Genomic DNA, 17826 nt, shown 5'->3' with positions numbered 1-17826 from the left:
ACTTGTCAAGCATAGCTACCAATACCCCCCTCCCCCCCCCTTCCTTTCCACTCTTCCCCTCCTTCACCAAAAAAAAATTTCATTTCTTTCCCCTACCGTCCCTTCATCAATTGTAGAACCATCGTTTCAAAAAAATATTAATATATATGTATGACCTCATTTCAAGGTCAAGAATAAAAACTTAAAAAATAAAATGAGAAAAAATATTTAAATATCTCACTGCACTTCTCCACCTAACGATCAAATACAAAATTATTAAAAAATGTGCAAGATAACAGTTTATGAAAGGTAAAATATAGATATTAAACTAAATTTATTTGTTTCACTACTATTTTCGACATCGGAACTCGCGGGAATCGAGCACGGAGGTTGGGATTTATGTCACGATTGTCACAAAAGCAGTGAGCTGATATGGTAAGAAAATACACGCATTTATAGTCCAAACCGTTAAAACTACGAAATGCCCCAATATATTGAAGGTTGATGAATAGCTGGATAATACGTACCATCAGTGTCTCGGGTGCCTGCGAAATTAAATATCCTACTCAGCCTCTTATCTGGCAACTACCATTCCAACTTTATCGTGGTACAAATCGGATTACGAGCAACTTTAGCGGAGATCGGATGGACTCCGGAGGAAACTACTGAACGTCTGCCCGATGTATGGAACGGTTCTTGACGGCTCTAGTGAGTACCTGCACTCCCGGTCAGGAGCGGCTCACGGCAGCAGCGTATGATCCAGAGCAGGCGGATGAATTAAGAAACGTACTGTTTCGGAACTAAACTTAGATGACAGCCTCATCACGAGACTCGGTACCGTGACCCTACCCTAGCACAAGAAACGGACGTAGTCACAGGATCGGTACGCTACTTGGCAAACTGGAGGGATTTTCACCTGAAATGCTCATAGATACAACTAGGTGTGTAGGTATTATAACTTAACTCAATAAAAAATCAATGGAGTATATTTTATTGCAATTCATTGTTGATGACCTCAACTTGCGGTTCTACAAAGACAAATCAAATGGTTTGTTAATATGATGTTTCAAGCTGCTGCCATAAATTTTGATGCGAACAAACTTGTTTTTCCTATCCTAAAACCTAAAGCTGTCTCTAGATTGTGATTGACGCTTTCCACCGCTTGCTGCTGTTGCTGCTCGCAACCTAGCTGAGCTTTCATATAAAAGCTTCGCATGCTTGACTGTGGAAGCAAGAGTAGAAGGCGCTTCGCTGGGTTGGGGAACAAGTGGAAATGCAATCGTTGAACGGTTGCAGTATTCCGTTCGATTGCCAATGATATCCTACTCGAATTTCAAGATAATTATTACTTATTTCGGGAAACCATATAAAAGTAATTTTAGTAGTAACAAAATTATCATCCACAATATGGGAAAACGCTGACAATTTCCACTCACTCTTTAAGTACGCAGCAAAGCTAAAGCGACCAGCAAACCACACGTTGTTCCCTCTATCGCTCACGACATGAGTGCAGGCAGACACGAGATCGCTCGAATGGGATGCTTTTTCCCGAGTGAAGGCGAAATGCTTATTATTTCAGCGGGATGCACTCGCCAACGGCTTCAGTGTCAAGATCACCGTTGCGCCAATTGCACACGCAGAGCTTCCGCTTCTTCTTCCTGCGACGGAACAAGGAAAAGGAAAAAAACCCAATTGCACACATATTTTGTTAATTTTCCTGTAATTAGTTTCTTTTTAACGATCGGACTTATCAAATCGCTCTGACCCCGCTCTGAGCTGGTCCTGGAGTGCGTGCAGCAGTGTGTGTGGGTGTGACCAATTTTTTTCGGGTTTTTTTCTCGTTTAACAGTGACCTGGCAGTGTAGGTGAGCGCCTTTTCTATTGTGTCCGGAAAAAAGGCGCTTCAAAGACTTTGATAATTCGATGGACTTTCTTAGCCATTAGGACTTTTCAAGCGAACCATGAAGCACATTGTCGAATCAAAAGTGATGTGATACGGATAGTGATATTGTTTTGTGTCTAGTGAAGAAACTATTTTTTTACTTCATTCCGTGATAGGAATTACTCCGAATTTAACCTCTAACCCCAGAAAACTAACGAAGGTAAGCTAATCGTGTGGTTGCGGCCAGCTTCAATTTTCTCGTTACAAAGGATACTAATGGGCAGTAGTGCACTTAAAAGGGACCCATTTCGCTGTTTATTAATCGATACTCTTTGAACTTTGCACATCGTGATAGCTCGTGGATGATTGATGGAAAAAAGTGCATTTCAGTTGTTCCTTTTTTTTCATTTAATTTTTTTTATTTCGATCACTGCGCATCCAGCCTTGCTTTGTCCAGTAAAGCAAGGGAAAATAGAGAGCTCGGGAGTAACAGCAATAATAACAAACAAACGATGAATTTGAACGCAGTATGACACCAACCGATTGCACATTCTGTCCGAAAAATCGTGTGCAGATTATTGGCCGGCGGTCGAAACCGAAAATCGAACCCAAAATGCATAATTATTGATAATGTATGACTGCGAAATAATAATCATCGGTAGGACGTCATAAGCGAGGCATCGAGGCAAGAGTCAGTCCTCTAGCGCCGGAGAACAATACCGGGTGCTGATAAAACTTAGGTGTTTGGCTGATTTTCAGTTGTGCTTGTGTTTGTGTTTGATGATCGAATAGGGTAGGGTGACCTCGAATCTCACTGGATGGATACTAAGATACCATGTCATCTTAATTATATTAGTGACATTTCCGTCGTAGAGAATACAGAGCTGATTTTCTTAGAGCGTAGGGAATTTCAGGCTAACAAAATATATTTTATTTTATTTCTAAACACAAATATGAAAATTAGCTGTGACCGTCATGATTTGGACAGCAATTTAAGCAGCAGCAGTAATAGTTCGGTACAATAATAAAAAAGTCATGCAGCCACAGAGTTGTTTTCGTTTTTTTGCCGCATGGAATAGTTTTGCTAGTTATCATTAGTCACTGATGTCCTTGCGTAGAGTTATGAAATGACCCGGCAGAGGGAATAGAAATCTACCGCACTACTTTGAAACTGTACTGAGTATTGTACAGTACAGAATAGTATTGTTAATATTACGTGGACAGTTATTTTTATTATAAATAATAAGAAGCACGATTACAGTTGTTAGTCTGGAACTCAAATAACAATTTTTCAGTTTTTCTTTTCAATAGTTTTCAAAATATATTAATTTTATACTCAAATATCACTGCAACAAATGAGTGTTGAGCCATAGCCAGACATTTTTTTCAAAAAACATTTTAAATTCTCAGTAATACAAATGCCTCATTAGAGTGAGATTATTCAAGGTTATGTAGGTTCAAGCATACGTAGTTGTTATACTACTTACTAGCTCAGCTACTGTTTTTATACTAACACCCCGGCTATCAAAGTTATGAGTAACACTTAAGTCCAACGCTCTGCTTCGGATGGAGAAAAATATAGTGAGAAATTAAAATCGAAAATTAATTTTGTTAACAGAAAAACAAATACAATTTTTGTCTTATTTCTATTCAACAAGATGCTGAAATTCAGTCGGTGAAAATGTTTTTATAAAAGGTTTTGCCTTTCTACTATATGAAAATATAGTATAAAGGTATAGGAATCACTCGAAAAACCGAAAATCGAAAGAAAGCCTAGCGGGACGAGTATCATATACCATTCGACTCAGTTTCGAAAACTGAGCATTTTCTGTGTGTGTGTGTGTGTGTGTGTGTGTGTGTGTGTGTGTGTGTGTGTGTGTGTGTGTGTGTGTGTGTGTGTGTGTGTGTGTGTGTGTGTGTGTGTGTGTGTGTGTGTGTGTGTGTGTGTGTGTGTGTGTGTGTGTGTGTGTGTGTGTGTGTGTGTGTGTGTGTGTGTGTGTGTGTGTGTGTGTGTGTGTGTGTGTGTGTGTGTGTGTGTGTGTGTGTGTGTGTGTGTGTGTGTGTGTGTGTGTGTGTGTGTGTGTGTGTGTGTGTGTGTGTGTGTGTGTGTGTGTGTGTGTGTGTGTGTGTGTGTGTGTGTGTGTGTGTGTGTGTGTGTGTGTGTGTGTGTGTGTGTGTGTGTGTGTGTGTGTGTGTGTGTGTGTGTGTGTGTGTGTGTGTGTGTGTGTGTGTGTGTGTGTGTGTGTGTGTGTGTGTGTGTGTGTGTGTGTGTGTGTGTGTGTGTGTGTGTGTGTGTGTGTGTGTGTGTGTGTGTGTGTGTGTGTGTGTGTGTGTGTGTGTGTGTGTGTGTGTGTGTGTGTGTGTGTGTGTGTGTGTGTGTGTGTGTGTGTGTGTGTGTGTGTGTGTGTGTGTGTGTGTGTGTGTGTGTGTGTGTGTGTGTGTGTGTGTGTGGAACGCTTTTGATTGAGCCAACATTTCTCGGAGATGACTGGACCGATTTTAATGATCTTAGTGTTAAATGAAAGGTCTAGGTGTCCCATTGTTCGCTATTTAATTTCATACTGATCGGACTTTTAGTTCAAAAGTTATGTATAAAAATACGAAAAATAAGGGACTTCACTACCTCATAGGTCCCTTAACCGATTTGAACAAAATTGATTACATATGAAAGGGGAGTCTTTCAAAGCCATAACTTCAAGATTTCACGACGAATGGGCTAGTGGTTTGAAAGTTAAATAAAGAAATGTGGAAAAAATGTATTTAAAACTGCTTTATGTAACAAAAATAAGCATTAATTCAAAGGGAAACATCCTGCAATTTATTATCATTTGAAAGTTACTGTTGAGATCTATCAAACGAAACCAAGTTACTGAAAATCGGACGATTTATTCAAAAGTTATTCAAACTTTATCACTTAAGCACCGTATATTAAACCGTTAAAATGTGTAAAATCGAAATAAATTAATCAAGTTTATTTTTCCAAATAAATTTATACCAATTTCAAACAAATTTTGCGTATTAATAGATGCTTTTCCAATCAACAGATGCTAGAGCTTAAAAATTTTATATGAAGAAGAGGAAGAAAAGGTTACTAATAATTTTGTACGATTTGTTTTCGCTAGTGACACTTTAAAAGATAATAGTCATATGTCATGTATCTTGTTTTATTAAATAAATAAATATGGGTCCACTCATACCACCGAAAATAACAAGTGCCGCAAATTATATCGATCATATTTCCCATCCTCAAGCATGTTCATGGCGCCGCTTTTGTTTCTTTGATCTTATCGTTTTCTAAAACATCTAACGGGCAATATCATATAAACGATACGATCAAGCTAGTGACTAATTTTTCATTAAAGTTTATTCAAAAGAAGCTCAAGTTTTGATTTTCATGCAAAAATAATTAACTGAAACAGCGCCAACTAAGAAAAAGTCCAATTTCTCATTTTTTGTTTTTCAAATCTTATATTCTACTCAGTTATTTTTTCAAACACAGATATTATCTTTTTTGGATTAGGATTTTGAAAAATAAGGACGGATTGACCAAACTCGTGACTTTAGTCATGACCTTGAAATGCGGTCAGGCATATATTATTATTTTTTTGAAACGATGATTCTACAATTGATGAAGGGACGGTAAGGGAAAGTAATGAAGAAGGATTTTTTCGGGAATGAAGGGGAAGGGTGGAAAGGAAGGGGGGGGGGGTAAATTGGCCCATTGTGCAAACACAGCAACAGTATCGCGTGAGCTCGGAATTCTTTTCGTTATTTTACCGGTATTTTGTTGACGGTGTGTATTAAAATTGCGCTAGTGAGCGGATGCAATGTTTTTTAGTACGTGTTAGATGAAAGTTTGGTGAAAATCGATAAACTAACAGTGTAAACGAAAGATTTATTGAGTGTAATTCATTGTCACATAAGATAAACAAGCAGTCATTGTGCCGGTAGCGCTGCAGAGTGGCAATTGGTACCGCTGTATAGAAATCACGGTGGTCCTCAGTGTGAATGCGCTTGGCTAAAATCGAAAATAAATAAAAGTTCTGAAAAAAAAAATTTAAGTGGTGGCAAACGATTAACAAGTTGAACTTCTCCCATCATTACATTTCTCGTTGAACCCATCTTTTGTGTGGTGCTGTTGAAATGGATTCGAATTGCTGCGAGTGCTCTAAGCCGATCAAATCGCTCGAGTTCATGCAGTGCGATGGCTTTTGCAAACAAACCGCGCATCTCAAATGTGTCGGCTTAAAACGTCCCAACATGGACTTCATAAATGAACATGAAAACTTGCTATGGTTTTGTGACGGGTGTTTATTAAAATTGAAAACATTCAAAGAAAACCCAGCACCAACGGCAGATATTGTGAATGCAATGAAAAATGTACTCACTGATTCATTAGCTGAATTGAAGGTTGAATTGCAGGAGACTAAGCAATTGGCGGTATCACTGAATGAAAAGGTACAATCGAGCAGCACTAGTAGTTTAAATCTGACCCGACCCGTTTGGCCAAACTTGAAACGTCCTCGTGAAATTTCTGCAAGGGAAACACCGAGATCTCGTCCGACGGCTATTCTCGTTGGTGGTACGAAACCCATCGAAAAAGCAGATATGATTGTCCAAACTGTTGCTAAGCCGCCAGAGAAATTTTGGATTTACGTCTCCAGAATTGCACCTCACGTGACCGAACAGGATGTAGCCAAGTTAGTGAAAGATTGCCTAAAGACTGACCAGCCAATAGATGTGAAAAAACTTGTGCGTAGAGACGCCGACCTTACTCAACTGGCATTTATATCCTTCAAAGTTGGAGTCGATATCAAGTTGAAGGAAACTGCTCTTGATCCATCCGTCTGGCCGAAAGGAATATTCTTCCTGGAATTTGAAAATATCCGTACGGAACGGGATTTTTGGGGGCCTTCCAAAACCCCTCGAATCAACGGGAACTCATCGCCTGCTGTCCCACCGCCCACCCCATTTATCACCCCTTGTCAGTAAGAAACGAGTCCAGTCTAGATGCTTCTTCCATTTCATTGATGACAGCTTCGACAACGGAACGCACGATAAATAGCATAGTGGAAGACCCTAAGCCCTCCGACACAGTCGTGCGTTGCAGTTATCATCCTGACACTGAAAGTTCCCGCCTGCAAAGTCGTTCCGTTCCTGTGTCCGGAAATGGCGAAGGGTTCTTCCAACTTGCTCGATCAGGCAAGTATCCTCACGTTCACGCTCCTTCGTTTCCTGAATTCCCACCTATTCGCGGCAACGATGGTCTTGTAATGCAACCCAATTGTTACTATCGACTCGCTGATGAACCAGAACGCACGTCTTCAGACACTTCGGGAACTTCAGCTTTATCCGATCCAGCCGAGTCTTCTGCTACCCTTCACCAACCGAGTCATTCTAATCCAGTGAGTGAGACTGGGGCAGAGGGCTCCCGGCCTGCTTCTACTGGACCAAATGGATCACGCAAAGATGACGACGACGCCGCTACTTCTCTGCGACTTTACTACCAGAATGTCAGAGGGTTAAAGTCTAAAATTGACGAGTTTTTTCTAGCTTGTATTGACCAGGACTATGACGTTATCATGTTAGTAGAATCTTGGCTCGACGACAGAATCAATTCCGTACAACTATTTGGCAATCAGTACGCTGTTTACCGAATGGATCGAAACCCTTTAAACAGTGTCCGTAGGGTTGGTGGCGGTGTTGTAATTGCCGTCAGAAAGTGTTTTGACTCAACCTATTGTGAAGTTGCCTATTCCGCTGGTCTAGAACAGATATTCGTTTCAATTCGACTAAGAAACAGACATCTATTTGTTGGATGCTTCTACTTACCCCCGGATAAACATGCCGATCTTGAGGTTATTCAAGCACATGTGGATTGTATTGAAAGGGTTCACCAAGTTTCAAATGTTGATGATACAATAATTGTGGCCGGTGACTATAATCAGCCTAATTTGAAGTGGAAATTTTCGCAGCATAACTATTTGTATGTCGATGCAGCCAATACTCTTTCCAGAGGACGTAATGAAGCAATGGTTCAAGAAATACTACTTGATGGTGCAGCTAGATGCAATCTTTTACAGATTAATGGCATTTATAATCCTTATGGGCGATATCTCGACCTCGTATTCATCAGCGAAACAGCTAGTTACTCTGTCCCGTCCCGCGCCATTGACCCTCTAGTTCCACTTGACGAATATCATCCTGCACTAGAGTTTAACGTCGATGTATACGTACAAGTCGCCCAAACTGCTGACCAGGACAGCACAGCGTTAAATTTTAAGAGAACTAATGTACCAGCTTTACTTCGTTTTCTCGAGTCGGTCAACTGGGATCCAGTCACAAGCTGCATCGATGTGCATGATGATACACTGCAGTTCAACCTCATTTTTCGAGACGCATTATCAAGATATACTCCGCGCTTTAAGTCCCCTTCCAAGCCAATATGGGGTAATGCACACCTTCGCTTACTCAAGAGATTCCGTGCATCTGCATTACGTAAATATACCCGCCGTTGTTGTTCCATTACAAAAATGGCTTTTAACCCTCTAGTTCCCAACCCTGCCAATTGGCGAGCTTCAGCAAAATCGTTGTAAATCTACTATGCTTATTCGTTTTATGTTGGTATCAGCCCATACTTCTCATTATAGTCTAATCTAACTATTCGAGAGGTTTGTTTGTTTTATTACGTTAATTAGAAATAGATATTTCGTGCGAAACTTGAAAAATGCAAGAAAACTGAGAAAGAAATTATTTTGCTCTGCAGAGTGAAATTCAAATTGTTGTAAATTGCTTATTTCTTGGAATAAATGAACAAAAAAATTATTGGTGAGTAGCTGATAAGTTGTACTTCATGGTAAAAAAGTAAATTTGCGATAAAAAGTTTAGGAACTGGCCGATTTTTATCAAGGAACTGACCCCGCCAATTGGCGGGGTTGGGCATTAACGTCAACTTTTTTTTGGTAATTTGACAACGTGTTGTTTTCGTTGTATTTGTTGATTTTTTTTCGAGTTTAAGCTACAAATTATTGTTAAAGGCCATGTTAGCTTCTTTTATATGCCTTGAAAAATACACAAGCATGCAGTGGGATTAATATGGAAGGGGAATTTACAGGATTTATCACCTAATTTTCAGTACGCCTTTTGACGAGCTGTATTTGAAAACCATAACCCTATAACCAAGAAACAGATTCATTGAAACCCGGCGAATTTTACTGCTTAACGACAAATTCTTGATAAGCAAGACAATATTATTGAAAATGGGATCCATCATAGACTATTTTAAAACCGCAAATTTTAATCTATACCGCTTAATAAGTTTGTGTTAATGAACAAATTAAATGAATTACCAGTCGATAAAAGATTACAGTGAACAAATGTGTACTACAAAATTGAAAAACCCAATTTATCAAACAAGTCACATAAATGAGGATTTAAGTTTCATGTTCTATCAGACTCTAAAGGTTTTTCAAAGGTTACAGTTTCAAAGCATATTATGGTGTAGGCAATCCTGACTTGGGAGCAGCTTTAGTAGCTGTTGGTGTTCGTCTTTCTAAAATTTTGCCGGATTTTAAAAATCATATTTTTCGATTATTATTATACGACATTACCATACCATTTTATATCTCCACTCGAGAGGAACGAGAGGAATATACGACTGGGAACTATTCGGAGTAATAGAATCCCCAAAAGCAAACTGCTTACTGATAAGGACATCAATAGGCAAGATCGTGGTGATTCTGCTGAATCCATTGCCAAATTTGAAAATACAACTGTTTCTGTGTCTGTTTGGAAAGATTCGCTTCCCACGGGCAATGACTATAGACAACGATGAACTGGAAGTGGTTGATGAGTTCATATATTTGGGATCTCTGGTCTCCGCCGACAATATTACGGGCAAGGAGATTCAATGATGCATTCAAGCTGGAAGTCAAGTCTAGTTTCCCTCCGCAAGACGCTTCGATTAACCCCTCTAGGGTCTACTTCATTTTTAGCACTGCAAAATTCACTAAAATGGCCGTAACTTTTTTATCTTTCAATATTTTTTCACCAAATTTGAGATTTTTTCCGCTAATATTTTCTATTTTCATAATATCTGTAGATAATAGCCATATGTCATATGGTCCCGGAGTTATTCCGGAGTTCCTTGGGCGACCGTGACATGGCTTTTTTACATAAATTTGCCAAATATTTAAAACTGGTTTGAAATCTGTTGATTTTTATAAGCATATCATCGACTGTGGACATATCAGTTACTTTGCCGTAGTTATGAGCCATGATGCGCGCCATCCGAATCCGGGGGGATATTATAAATCTGGAACCGGTTCCCATAAAGGGACATTTCAGCATCAGTAAATTATGTCGTGTCGCATATTAAAAAACATCAGCACTCGACAAAATAGCGATTGGCGATCATCTCATGTCTCACAGAGGCCGTATGACCGGTTCCGGGCCCGGGGAGGGTTTCTTTTCTGATTCAAGTACGGAACGGATTTCGAAGGAACTTGTCCGGGACCTGGAATCGGCCATATGGTCGAAAATTCCAGTTGAAGCTCATTATAACTAGTTTCATACATACTAGCACTGTCATAGATGTTCTGAAATCGAGGTCCCGAATTAAATTGAAAAATTTGATTTTGCAACTTTTTTGCGCCCAGGTGCCCAACCCCGCCAATTGGCGGGTTACGAATTTCTATAAATAATCAAACTATTCCTGAACTTAGTAATTAGAGAATATTTTTTCCATTATGCTGGCCACGAAATGAGCATTTTAAAAAATTTTCAAGCAAATCAAAAATTTGGGCACTAGAGGGTTAATGTCGCTAGCGCCAATTATCGTCGATACAATCGTCAGAGATATTCTTGCTATGTTCGCAAAACCCAAGAGCAATTACGACGGTTTCCTGCCAAATTTTGGTCATTCGTTAAAAGCAAAACCAACGATCATGGTCTTCCTGCAAACATAACCCGTGGAGATGTTGTGGCAACGTCGAACGCGGAGAAAAGTGAACTCTTTGCTGACCATTTCTCTACAATTTTCAACTCTCCAACTTGTGCAATGGTCGACAATCAATGTATAGAACATATTCCGGCTAATCTGATCGATCTAGATACTTTTACTATCACTGAAGATATGTTAATGAAAGCTACACGAAAATTAAAGCCATCTTATGCACCGGGACCAGATGGAGTGCCGTCAGCAATTCTAAAAACTTGTATATCTATGGTCAAAATTCCTTTGTTACGGATTTTCAACCTTTCAATGGAGCAGGTGAAATTTCCTTCTGAATGGAAAAAGTCAGTCATGTTTCCTGTCTTCAAAAAAGGACTGAAACAGCTGGTTGAAAACTACCGTGGAATTACATCACTTTGTTCCGGATCTAAGCTTTTGGAGTTAATTGTCTGCGATGTCATTATGTTCAACTGCCGTGGTTACATCTCTTTGCAGCAACATGGGTTCATGCCTGGTCGTTCAGTGAACACTAATCTAATGGAGTTTACTACTCACTGCAGTGAAGCTATCGGTAGCGGTCTTCAAGTAGATGCGATCTACACGGACCTAAAAGCTGCTTTTGATCGCATTGATCATGACATTGTCATTAAAAAGCTTAGACATTTAGGATTCTCCTGGCAGCTTTGTGCATGGCTGGAATCCTATCTTAAAAATAGAACCCTACAAGTCAAAGTTGGTACTGCCTTATCGCATGAATTTTCGAACTGCTCCGGAGTTCCACAAGGCAGCAACCTTGGACCTATCTTGTTTACCTTGTTCTTCAACGATGCAGCGAATTTATATGACGGTAAATGTAAACTAGTTTACGCTGATGATTTCAAAATTTACAACACCATCGAAAATCTCACTGACTGCCATGTTCTTCAAGCCCGTCTGCATCGTTTTGCTGAATGGTGTAAAGTAAACAGAATGACCCTTAGCGTTGAGAAGTGCGTCGTTATATCTTTTCATCGCAAAAGAAGCCGGGAAGTTTACAGCTTTGACTATTCAATTGGAAATCATACCTTGGAGCGGACAGAAGTTGTTAAAGATTTGGGAGTGAACCTAGACTCGAAGCTTACGTTCAGAGAGCAACAAGCATCAGTAGTCGATAAAGCTAATCGGCAACTCGGGTTTATGTTTAAGATAGCTCAGGAGTTCGATGACCCCCTCTGTCTCCGGTCGCTGTATTATGCTTTAGTTAGATCCCATCTTGAGTCTTCTGCTATTATTTGGTCCCCGTATCATATGAATTGGATCCGTCGCATCTAAAATATTCTGCGGAAGTTTGTATGGTACGCTCTTAGAAACCTACGCTGGATCAACCCTGACCACTTGCCGCCGTATGAATCCCGCTGTCGATTGTTTGGTATCACTTCACTCGAAAATAGGAGGAAAATCGCTAAAGCTGTTTTTGCTGCTAAAATTATCTCGTCCGAAATTGATTGTCCCAATCTTTTGGAACTACTTGGTGCTGAGGTCCAATCTAGACATTTAAGAGCTCGTGATGGCTTCTTCAGCCTTCCTTTCGCTAGATCCGAGTTTCTACGTAACACTCCGTTTTATTCTATGTGCACAGTATTTAATGAATTTTTTCACCTTTTTGAATTCGGAGTTAGTTTTAAACGTAGACTATTAGATGTATTGTCCTGACTATTGCATATTTGTTATTTTAACCTGTACACGTTTAAGCTTGATTGTTAGCTATTAAGTTTGTTTTTGTTAAGTTTAATGCAACCAAAAAGAAGGGTTTTTATGCCCTCCCGGCTTTTTCCCCAAATTCATTAAGACACAAGTCAGATGAATAAAATCAATAAAATCAAAATCAAATCAAATAGGTAGCTATGCTTAACAAGTTGTCGTTGTGACTCCTATCTTTTGTCCAATGCTGGAAGGTGCATGGGTCGAACCAAGCTGTAATCAAATCCGGTTATAATCTCTGATTACAGCTTGGTTCGACCCATGCACCTTCCAGCATTGGACAAAAGATAGGAGTCACAACGACAACTTGTTAAGCATAGCTACCTATTACCCCCCCTTCCTTTCCACCCTTCCCCTTCATTCCCGAAAAAATCCTTCTTCATTACTTTCCCTTACCGTCCCTTCATCAATTGTAGAATCATCGTTTCAAAGAAATAATAAGGAACGGATGTTTGAAAATATAGTCAAGTTAATTATATATATATTCCTGAGAAATTAAAAAATAATTATAGCGGCAGTAGAAAGGCTAGGTCACACCGCTAGGTGGATTAATTCGGGTTTTTTTATAAAAGGTTAACCGAAATTAAAAAGGAAAACAGAATGATTTCTGCTAGAACTCTGATTACACTTTAAAGTATTATTTCATTGCGAAACTTGTAAAACATTGCGATAAGAGTGCGTTAACAGCTCAAGAATAAACTGGTGTGTAAATTGTATCTAAGTACTAGGGTTCAAAGTGTACTAATAAAGTGGGTATCAACCTTAAAATTCGCTCAATAATTTAATAAGAATTTAATTTAATTTTAAAGAATTCAGTTAATTTTTCACTGAAGATACTTCCTGTCAAAATATAAATTGTAGCTTAAACAAAAGAATGCGAGAAATTATTTTCTCTTACTTATGACCACATTTACTTGAGACGTTACGAAATCTTGGAACCTCGGTTGAAGACAGTTTTTAAGAAAATATACAAATCGGTCGTTCCATTAATAAATTTCCCATATTATGATGTTTTGCGTTAGAAAAAGCCAAAATTTTTATTTCACACACGTATTGTAATTGTCAGGGGAAGCTTGAATCTAGTTAATTCTAAATGTGACTGAAATACTTACACTGATAGGCAAAACGAAGTGCCCACCTCATCTTTCATTTGGTTTTATTTGAAATTTTTTGATACCTGAATTCTTATGTTCTTCTAAAGAATCCTTTTGTAAGACTTGTTTCTTTACACTACGTTAGACTCCTCCTTATAATAGTTTTACTTAAAAAAACTCTTCCCAGGCGCGCTACAGGGCTTCAAAATAGTTATTTTATTGGTGACACCAGTTTTGTCACCCCTGGCATCGAGAGTCACCCACAAATTTTCGATGGGGTTAAGGTTCGGGCTTGTTGGTGTCATCGCAGCAGCAGTTTGATTGTACAAGACTGGAAGAAAGACTTGGTCTTCTTAGCTGTGTGCTTCGAGTCATTGTCCTGCCTAAATACGAACTTCCCTTCAATGCCCGCCCGGATCAGCGATACCTGCAAATTTTTCCCCCAAACTGCCATCATTATCCTGTCGATTTGACGATGCTTTTCCTTCCATGCCCCGTAAAGCATTTCAAGCATTTGCGGTCCTGAAGCTCTTTACCCGATCTGCACCACACACGAGCCCGCCGCATTTGGTTAAACAGTTCGAATTTCGATTCGTCCGTCCAGAGAAACGTTTCCCAAATTCAAGAGCCTTAGTAAACTTAAGTCTTGGTTGGTTTGGTTTACCTTACAGATAAATGGGTGCTTCTGGGCAACTTTACTTTTCAACTCCTGTGCCACGAGACGGCGACGATGGCTGATCTGAAAGATCTGAAGTCTAAGGATCCACCGGGCCTATCAGCCCAGTCAGAGGGCCCAGTCTGCAATATTATCATGATAGTAAATTAACACAAAAACGGCATCTACTCAAAGGATAACACTGTGTTGTAAGGACCGTAAATTGACTAATTATATAAAGTTTTTATTTATGTAATGTGCTCTCTGTCATATGACTTAGCTCAATGTAAGCTGCCGCGTTTCAATTCCTTGGATACCGTGACTCGTCAGATCTCGTCCACCTAGTCATACTGTTCTGGAGAACAACTGATATAATGAACGTCTTGTGAAGTCCATAAGTACGACTTTCGCTGATAATGCGCCTCCGAATCTCCGAGTCCGAATCCGAATCGCAGCGGCGTCGGTCAATCTCGGTTTCGCCAGTTAGCGTGTACTTTGGTTTGGAGTTGCTATCCGCCCGGTTCATGATACCATGTAGCGCTATGTTGAACAGCAAGCACGGGTGACCATTACGTTGACAAAGCCCTCTGCAGGGTTCGAATGAACTCCGCAAACCACCCGAAATCCATACACAGTGCGTAATGCGCACCATTCAACGTAATCTTAATTGATTTGATCAGCTTCCAGGAAAAGCTGTTGTCTGTCATGATTTTCCATTGTTCTTTACGGTCGATAGTATCATACGCTGCTTTGAAATCAATGAAATAATTTTGCGTGAAAACTCTTTGTTCATGAATTTTTCAAAGAATCTGCAGGAGCATAAATATTTTATCCATCACTGATTGTCCTTCAACGAACCCGGGTAGAACGCTTTGTATACGGCATTGAGAACGGTGATTGTACGAGAGTTCTCACAGTCTTATTCCCTTTCTTGTAGATTGCACAGATAATTCGTATCCTCTGAGTTTCTAGTAGTATACTTTTGCTCCTCCAGGCAGCGATTTTTTTCCCGAAAGATTTGGATTCACTGTATCTTCGTCTGTCTGTGCCTTTCCACGTTTTGTCGAGTGCTACTGCATATCTTTTAGCCAACGCAGCATTTCCTCATTTATCACTCTTCTGTTTTCCAACAAGCTTTAAACTATACGGTTAGTTACATAAGTATTTAAATGCGTCAAATAAGACGATTTAATAAAAGATAGGGTCCCAACAGCTCTTTATTCATGAGTGACTTAAATAGAAATTTTACTTTAAAATTTATTCATCCTTCTTATGAGCATTGTATGGAGCTAAAGGCATCAACACAGTTCAATATGCATGAGCAGTAGAATGACTTTGGTAAAATACAAATTTTACTTCTAAATTCGCAGAATGCAAGTTGTTCATGTGAGTGTTTTCGATGTGGCAGCCCCAGCAGTTCAACTTTAAGTTACAAAAAGTACATTTCAATTTAGTTTAGTCTACAAATTGGGCGACATCCATTTAGTACGTCACGCAAATTTTGACCAAAATCAACCCTCCCTTGTCACATTTTGTCACGTCACGGCAACCCCCCCCCCCCCTTCATCACAAAAAAATCTCAACACTCGCCACGTCTCGCAGCGACTCGAGAGTGTCTCCGAGATGCCCACGAAACACTTCACTCGAACCATAGCTCTAGCCTGTCGCCACAATTTGTCCGGTAAATCATGTTCGTCCATTATCTGCCACAGCTGGTCTCGATTGACTGTATCGTATGCTGCTTTGAAAACTTTGAAATTCTGCAAAATCTGTCGGATGGTAAAATCTTGAAGCCAGCCTGGTAATTCCCTACGAAACCTTCTGCCATCGATGACAGCCGGTGTAACAGAATTTGGGAGAGTACCTTGAAGGCGGCGTTTATCAGCGTTATGCCGTGATAGTTTCAGCATTCGTGCCGACTACCCTTTTTGTAGATGGGACAAACCACTACTTCCATCCATCCATCCGGTAGCTGCTCCTTCTCCCAAATAACGCAGTGTTGCCAGTGTTTCTCCGCCATGTTTATAAAGCCCTGTCGGTAGGTGGTCTTCTCCGGCGGCTTTGTTGATCGCTCTCAAACCGCTTTCTCGTTTTCCAGTGGAGATCAGGAGCTGAGACACCTATTTTTCATGGGCACTCCTAGGTCAACTTCCGAACTTCAGCATTGCGGCGTTCATCAAAGAATTGCTTCCACCAGTTGATCACCTCGCTCGTTTGTGGTCGTTGTTACCCTCCCTTGTTACTCCCTCCCTCGTCCCTACATACATAAATCAAGTTTCAATGTGCAACCTTTACCAGATTGGTTCATTTTCACATAAAACTTGCGCTTGTCATTAGCTTGAAATAGTTGTTCTTATTCCCCACGATCTCCGTTTTTTTCTGGCTCATTTTGTTCCCCAAGATTGTGGTCAACTTGCATCTAGTCGAGATTTGACCAAATTCTCGCTAGTGGCAAGGCTTGGATAATTTGTCTAATAATAATTAAGTTTGAGCGTACATATGCTGCTGCTAGGTTGTGCCAGGATTTTTTGGATGAATGCGGAACATATTGAATGACTTATTTGCTGAATCGGTTCGGTAGTAGAGATGGGATCATTTAGAAATTGGGAACTTCATTTTGGCGATAGCGGCCCTCCCAGCGGCCGTGGATGCTAGCTTTTGGTAGCGTTGTATTTGTAAACAGTTCTGGTCGGTACATTTTTTTCGCAGTTGAAAGATAACATGGTTTCGAGATATTCATTATGCAGGAGGAGATATGAAAGTAATTGTGTACGATCACCTGCAGAATCTATCAGCGTCGGCTTGGGAGCTGGCGGGACTGACGGATTATTCTAAAAGAGGTGTGGTGTGAGTAATTGAGGGGTGCTTTAAGGTGAAGGTCGGCAGAGGCCAGCTGCTTTTTTATTGATTTCAGTACTTGTTTCCACTATCGTTTTGTTTATGCTAAGTTTATGCTAAGTTGCTAGTAGTAGGTAATAATCTGTTATGAACAATTATGAAACGTTGATCCGCGTATCTATTTTTGCTATTGAACTAGATCCGACAGTAATTCTATCACATCAAATGTTGTTTACGGTGAATTTTATTATAAGAGAGTTTTATAAGTATATTTTCGACACTTTACGACCGTTAATTTAATAGTGAAAATTATTGGCCAATTTCACGCTCAACGTAAATATGGCATCACTCACGTTTCCTTGGTAACGTATCAACAAGATCAACAACGACGGTCGCGGATTCGGAATTGCAATCGAAACGAAGTAAAGTTTTTCATATCAATTCAAGTGAACAGTTTGGGCAAAATCATTATAATATCTTACCAGATAACTGTTCGGGTGGTAAATTAAAGTTTTCTGTGTTTCAAGTTAAATTTCGCGAGTGATGTGATGAATGGAACGGCCGAAAAAAATTAAAGAAAAATCGACGGCGAAAAAGTGGAAATATAGTGATGAATTTTATTTGGCCACAAATCTCAGTATTTAGTGTAATTTATGCCCCAAAAAGTAATAGAACCTATAGAATG

At 39.8% G+C, this 17826-nt stretch overlaps 1 protein-coding gene across 2 annotated transcripts in view; it reads left to right on the top strand.

The window, feature by feature from the left end:
- The first annotated feature begins 1605 nt into the window (after nucleotides 1-1605).
- LOC128737280 (uncharacterized) overlaps nucleotides 1606-17826 on the top strand; it is a 42331-nt gene continuing 26110 nt past the window's right edge. The window contains exons 1-2 of one of the 2 annotated variants that reach the window (XM_053831885.1): nucleotides 1612-1698; nucleotides 1829-2081. The gene's annotated coding sequence lies outside the window, so the exon portion shown is untranslated. Of the gene's footprint in view, nucleotides 2082-17826 lie in introns of both variants that reach the window. The other variant, XM_053831886.1, reaches the window with a different exon arrangement.

The sequence above is a fragment of the Sabethes cyaneus genome, chromosome 2, assembly GCF_943734655.1.
Source record: "Sabethes cyaneus chromosome 2, idSabCyanKW18_F2, whole genome shotgun sequence".
NCBI classification, from domain to species: domain Eukaryota; kingdom Metazoa; phylum Arthropoda; class Insecta; order Diptera; family Culicidae; genus Sabethes; species Sabethes cyaneus.
The sequence above is the reverse complement of the archived record's forward strand: the minus strand, read 5'-3'. Positions and strand labels throughout refer to the sequence as shown.